The sequence below is a fragment of the Lactuca sativa genome, chromosome 3, assembly GCF_002870075.4.
Source record: "Lactuca sativa cultivar Salinas chromosome 3, Lsat_Salinas_v11, whole genome shotgun sequence".
Lineage (NCBI taxonomy): Eukaryota > Viridiplantae > Streptophyta > Magnoliopsida > Asterales > Asteraceae > Lactuca > Lactuca sativa.
The window spans coordinates 240,884,101-240,891,366 of NC_056625.2; positions in this window are offsets into that span (position 1 = coordinate 240,884,101).

The window sequence follows — 7,266 nt, forward strand, 5'->3', positions numbered from 1 at the left end:
CCTGAAGATACAAGTTATTTTGAAAACGATTATCAGCATAAAGCTGGTGAGTTCATAAGAGTTTAGTGTGAGTTTTTTTGTATACAAAGCATTAGTGTTAAAAATGTATCATTACGTTCATAAGTAGTAGAAACTTAGAGAATCCCATATTTTCCAGGAAAAGCATTGTAAGTGACAATCTGTGAAAAGTATGCATTCTTTATTCCTTTGAAAACAGTTTATTTTATAAATACATTGGCAATCTCCAAATAACAAGTGTGATGGAACAGGTTGAGCCTGAAAATCAGTGATAGAGGTGCAAGCTTCCTTTAGTGATAGATACTTACTTACTTCGGGATGCAGTTTAGCATTTAGTGTAGTATTTTAGAGTAGTTATAGGGTATTCCTTGTATATTACCAATAGTGAGGATAATAGAGGATCCCATGACCTTCCCGGTCATGCATAGTATAGTGAAGTAGTGGCATTCCTGGGCCTGTACGGCGCGGACTGAGATTAACAGTCGGGATGTAATAGCGTCTGCCCCGTATAGATCTATACATGTAGAGTCGTCTCCTGCTGGAACACTCCGGGCCTAGTGAATAGCGAATAGAGTATCTCATAGCGGGTTAGTGTATTATTGTTTGTTTAGTGTTTTCTCTATGGTTATAGTGTAGTAATCTTTTAGTATTGATCATAGTGTATTCTCTTACTAGTGTATCGTCTAGTAATAGTGAGTATTATAGTGTAGATAGTAATAACTTTAGCGAGTAGTAGCGGTAGCGACCCTAACCATACCTATTATGGTTATCTTAGTGGGGATGTTTCTTAGCACGTTAGTGACTTTAGCATTAAGTGAAAGCAGTAATATTCGTATCCCATACTGATATACAGATTTTATATAAGTAAGAAATCAACGACAGTCGGACGGATAACTACTACCCTAAGCCCACAATCAAATAAGAACAGGAAATAAGGCGAGATATCGGTCCTAAGTCCTCCAAGTCTTATTTATATAAATATATCAGAGTGGTTACATTTTATAAGCAAATTGATTAAATAAAAGTATTTTTCCAAAAGAACATTTAAATTCTGATTCACTGTTTAAAAATAGTTTGAAAAGGGTAAAACCCGTTTTTAAGGCATAGGGACAAATCACATGTGATTTGAACTAAGAGTAGTGAATCACATGTGATTAATCCTTGTAACTCGGAAATCGTTCTGTAAAACTTTACATAACATTTATAAGCAACTTGTATCTCCCCCCTAAAACATGTAAAACACTTGAAAGGTTCATTAAAGGGGTATGAACTCACCTGAAATCGCGGAAATCGGGTGAATCGGGTAAATCGGGTAATAGTGTCGATTGAGCGTTTGGTACCAAATACCCACTTGAGCACCTTTTAGGACCCTAATGTCATATGAAATATGTATTTTACAAGAAGTTAATCGTCTTATGCTTTTCATTATAGTATTTGGACATTCTAGTGTCGTTTTCGGGGTTTTAAGGCCTAGAAAGGGTTCCCGGGAGTGGTACAAGGCCATGGATGATTTACGGGAGGGTCCTTGAGTTCACTCTCTTAGAGTTTATGGCCTAAAATCCATTCTTTGGGAGTTTACGGCCGTAAGCCCCCTAGGCTTGGCTGTAAACTCTTGTGACACTCCAAAATGTGTGTTTAAGGCCTTATCTCACTTCCTTGATTTAGTGGTGTGTGTTTTGGACCAAGAGGGAAGGATTATACATCATAAATTGTGATATTTTTAGGGAGTTTACGGCCAAGACTTGTTCTTGGGCCGTAAACTCCTATAGACCCTTCAAGATGCAGGTTTTACTTGTACAACATGGTCCCAAATGGCTTAGAAAAATCCTAGAAGGCCCTATAGTGAGTTTGGAACAATTTGGCATACATTTTTGGGGAGTTTACGGCCCAAGAACATCCTTGGCCGTAAACTCTTCATTTGGTATCAAAATGAGGTGTTTAATGGTACAACACACTTCCAAAGGCCTTAGATAAATCCCTTTCATGCATTAGGGTAGTTTAAGGGCTTGTTTGACACAATTTCTTGGGTGTTTACGGCCCAAGCTTAGCCTTGGCCGTAAACTCCTCTTTTTGTGTTCAAATGATGTTGTTTAATGCCTTTAAGCCTTCCTTGTTGTCAAGTCTAAATTACCAATCATCCTAGAAGTGTTTTTGGGGCTTAAAACATAGATTTATGGGGTGTTTGTGGTGTTTACGGCCTAAGCACATGCTTGGGCCGTAAACTCCTTTTTAAGCATCATTTTCTTGTGTCTTAATGTCCAAACCCTTCTAGTTATAAGCCTTAATAAGTATACTAACATACAAGAAGGAAAAACTAGGTCTTTGGCTTGGATTTGGGGGTTTACGGCCTAAGGAGCTTCTTAGGCCGTAAACTCCTCTTTGAACCTTGATTCCTATGGTTTTTGGCCCTCAAATTCAATGAAGCATGTCTAGAATAAGATAGGGGATGAGTACTTACGTTTGGAAGTCGGAAATTAGCGGAATCGGGGCCGATTTCGAGTCTAGAGAGAGAAAGTAGAGAGAGAGAGAGTGGGTGTGTAGCAAATGAGTGTTCAAATGTTGTGCACACGCATTGCATATGTCTCGGGAATCGCACCCGATACACAGCTACCGGATGTTTAAAGTTAACTGGGTTAAAACTTTTTACCCGGGTGAAGTGGTTGAAAAGGTAAAACAACTCTATTAGGTTAAACGGCATTAACACGTATGAGTTATATTTCTTATGATAATATTAAGTCATGCATAGACTTAGATATTCGGATTTTGACGGTTCCAAATATTACATAAATAACGTATAGCGACACGTTCTGTTAGTGAAAATGGGATTTGTAACGGAATTAGATTTGGGGTTGTCACACTTAGAGTCATACTCCAAGATTGTGACATTGAGTGACAAGTCTTAAGTAGGTTTATAACACTCATCAAATGTGGAATTTGGAAAAGTTTTCTTATTCTTGCACATTAGAAATTGGTAAGTTGTGATGTCTTGGATAAGACAAAGACCAACTAGGACCAATTTGTGAAGTATTTTGTCTTGAAAAGAACTACACTAACTCTTGAATATTTGCTTTGTCAAGAAATGTTTCTTGACAACAGAATCTTATATGTCAAGGAGTCAGTGGGAGTCTTAATGGTCTTGAAAGGTTTCAAGAACAAATCAAGAATATACCTTATCGATCATCACTAGCACACGACTTGAGGTTTGCAATCTATCGTGCTGACATTATTTTGTTTTTGTGCCATTCCAATTGAGTTAATTGCGTATGTGAGTTCTATGAGTTCTCATTTGAATACATACTAGAGCCTTAGTCGATGGAAAGTACATTGATATGTAAGGACAAGTTACTAAACTACTTGGAAGACATGGTGGGCACTCGTGTTACCATAGGGCAAGAAATCAAGATTAAGAAAGTCCAATCCATATGAGTTTGGATTTGTCGCAAACCTTGGTTTTGGCAAATTCACATGGATAGGAACTCACACACCATAAAATCTAAGTTTCATAAGATTCCCTCCTTCATGAAAATGACTGTGAGGAAATACTTTCACTAAGAGAAGTTTTAAGAAGATAGTGATTGTGAAAATTGTATTCTCACATTCGATTATGGTTACGGCATCCCTTTCCATAGTTCGAATTGTGAGATATGGCAATTAGTTTGAACATTTGGAACTTAGTAACATAAGTTCTAGATTGTTTAAACACACATATGAGCTATCTAAGGCAAAGGTGTATAAGTTTAAGAAGCTAAGATAAAAGCTTATCGAAGCATCTGGTATTAGAAATATGAATTTCAGAAATTCAATAGGCATTGTTTTCTGGAAGTTCATTTGTTTTCTGAATACATGTCAAGGCTAGTGGGAGCATAAGTGTTATGCTTATATGATAATAATCATCATGATAGTGGGAGCATAAATGTTATGATTATATGATTATTACGGAAAGTATTGCAAGTTAGCAATATTAATTATAGAAAAACAAAGGTTCCATTTGCAGAGATGCATGGGTTGAAAAGTTGTTTTGCTATAATTAAGGGAGAGAATATTATACTTCGTTTCAAAATCTAAAGCTTAGATTAAGAAATTTTAATAGTTTCAGTCAAAGGATACATTGTGAGTTCTTAAATTCGATTATGATTACGGCATCCCTCTTCATAGTTCGAATTATGAGAACATGACACATAAAATAGTATGGCAAAAGATTGGTAAAGTATCATATCTTTATGTAAGACATTATGCATCCTGTCCCATACGCTTCGGGTATAGGATCAATTGCAAATGCTATAATATTTACCATTCTAAAATTTTTCAAATGTCTAGCGCATTAAGAGGGAAAAAGGACTAGAATGGATTTTGACTAAAATTATTAAACAACTATCAAAGGACGATCCAAAGTTCGCTGAGGATTGGTCGCTTGTGAGTAGTTGGAAGTATGGTATTGGATGGACAATATCGACATTATTATAGATAAGATTCTATTAAGAATGAGTTGTCATATTGCAAATATGGAAATGTTTCCATATTGGGAGTTGGATATTAAGAATCTATGTCTAGATTAGAAACTTTTATGCAAGAAGGATGTTCAAAGGAATGTACTTTGAATGTGAGACTTCACGTCTATGGAATTGTCATGTAACAATTTCTAAGAAAGCACTTTGTAATTTCATTAGCCAAGTCTTGGTGACTTTTGTGCTATGACTTTACGAAAGGATCGTTGCATAAAATGTTAGAATCTAGCATATTCTAGTAGTGGAAGAACCTTGTGTTCTTACACTAGTGATAAGAATTGGGAATTGTGAAATGAGCATCATTGAAAAGGTTTTTCAATTAATCTATTTCACAAAGTAAGGAACATAGGAAACATAGTGTGCATGCTTTATGCATGGGACAGCTATTGTTGTAATTTAAGTAATAAGTTGATTTTATGAAACAGTAAACGATAATAATGAATAATTAATATGGTGGATAAATAGAAGGGTTTTATTTACTCTCACAAGTTTGGGGCCATATAGGATTAAGTATTATTATTATGTTTCAGTTTGCATGTTTTGACTTCCAGAATAACTAGGTTGTTCAAACATCCACAGTCGGTCATACGTTGGGAGTAAGTATGAAGGAAGATTGTCATGAATCTGTCTGTAGATTGTCTGAAGTGTTTAGACATGGCACAAGTTTGCTGCAGAGTTCATGAGTGCTTTGATAAGATTAGAGTATTGGATTAAACCCACGCTCACTTGGATCACTTCATGGTTTTATCACGAGTGATTAGTGAGACGATAATATTGTATATTCTTGAAACCGAGACGTGTGAGTTGTTATTTGTTGGTCGGTTACACATTGATAATAAGTAAACGCACCAGTAACTTGGTGTTATAAAACTTATTGTTGTGTGTGATTCGATCAGTAAATGCAAGCGAGCATTTGAGTCAAAGTTTATCCATTCCTTTTACCCAAAGTGGGATAAAAGCGATATCATTGGGCCTCTCGATGATTTAGTGTTGACACCTAAGCGCTTGGCCAAGCCGGGACTAATTTGATGTGTTCAATTGTAGTCTGTTGTCAGTCGTCATAAATCGGAAGTCGGGAAACAGTATAGAGAGAATGATTGAAATTCATGTCTTTTGTCTATACGATATCTTGAGAATGGAGGAATATATAATCCCTTATCTAGAGGACACGCTATCTGATAAAATCAGAGTTGACAGCGGATTTTGAAAGCTACGATTGCTGATCAGGTTCTGAAGTCATACGGAAAATAGTTACTAGACTTATCCAAGTGGGAGACTGTTGGATTAGTGTCTAAGTCCATAACTATTTTGGTATGTACTTGACCCGATTATGAGCATAGTCCTTTTGGGTTGCCTTCACCATAGCAATATGTAGGATGATTTAAGGAGAGAAAGGATTAAATATGATTTATTAATATATTTTGAGAATAATATATTAAAGGAGAAATCATATTGTTTAATTAATATTAGTCAAGAATTAATTGCTAATTAATTTTGTGGCTAAAAGAGATTAATTAAACTTAGGGGACTGGACTGCAATTATTGGATAATTGAGTTATTGGGCTAAGGAATGCTAAAGGATCAAGGGGTGAACGAAATTATGATGGAAGCCCATCATATTTTTGTCCATGGCCTTATCCAGAAGGTTCCATGGGCTGCTTAGAGTTTAAGCTGTCCATTAGGGTTTTGGCTGAAACCCTAGCAGCCCACACAAGTATATAAAGGACCCCTTAGGCTCCAAAAACGGTGACAACTAAATCTCTACGGTTTCCAGCCGTTTTTGGTGCCTCCTCTCTCTTCTCCTCTTCATCCAAGTTGCATAAGGTGTTTGTGACTCCATTAGAGGTGCAGCACTTGAGGCACTAAGCTTTCTAAGGCCAATACAAGCAAGGAATTGATTGTTATTGCTATATAACAATTAAAGGTAATTCTATAAACCCTAATTCAGTTTGTAATTTGTTAGATCTAAGTTTGTTAGTCTTGGATTCAAAGCATGTGCAATAGAGAAACCTAGATCCAAGCATTAGGGTTGTATGAGCACATAGGATTGTTCTTATGCATAAAACTCCATCAGTGGTATCAGAGCCTTGATTGGTTTCAATTGTATGTGATGCTATGTTGAATTATTTACTGAAAAACGAGTTTTTTGCCTCTGCCCGACTCAACTCAGCGAGTCAGTATCTGGACTCGGCGAGTTGGCCATACTCGGCAAGTCTACGTCTGACTCGGCGAGTCAGTTCGTCAGGCAGAGGGATTTTCGGGTGTTTGCTGCTGTTTTGACTTGGATTTGATGCTTAATTCGTTTTTTTGAAGTTAAAATCCGATTTTTATCTTAAATTAGTGATTATCCTTGCCAAAACAATAGATAATTTCAAATCTTTTAAATATTGGTTGTTTATATGATAAATATGGATTATCTTAAATTATTTGGTAATTATCTAGTAACTAAAATAAGATTAGGTCAAATATAGATAATTATGAAATTAATTGTTTAATTTGAATTATTTGTTGTTTGATCCCTAATGTTTTGAAATGTTTCAAAACTTGCCCTCAAGTTTTGGAATTTAAAATTTTGACTAAAAGTTTAATTTTGAAATGTTAAATTCTAAAACCCTAGTAATTTGAAAAGTTCAAATCACACCCTGATGGTTTTGTTAATTAATTAAAGTGTATAATTAAAAGTGATTTAATAAACCCATAAAGTTTTGGTTTACATTTAATTAAAAGTATAATTTTACTAAAT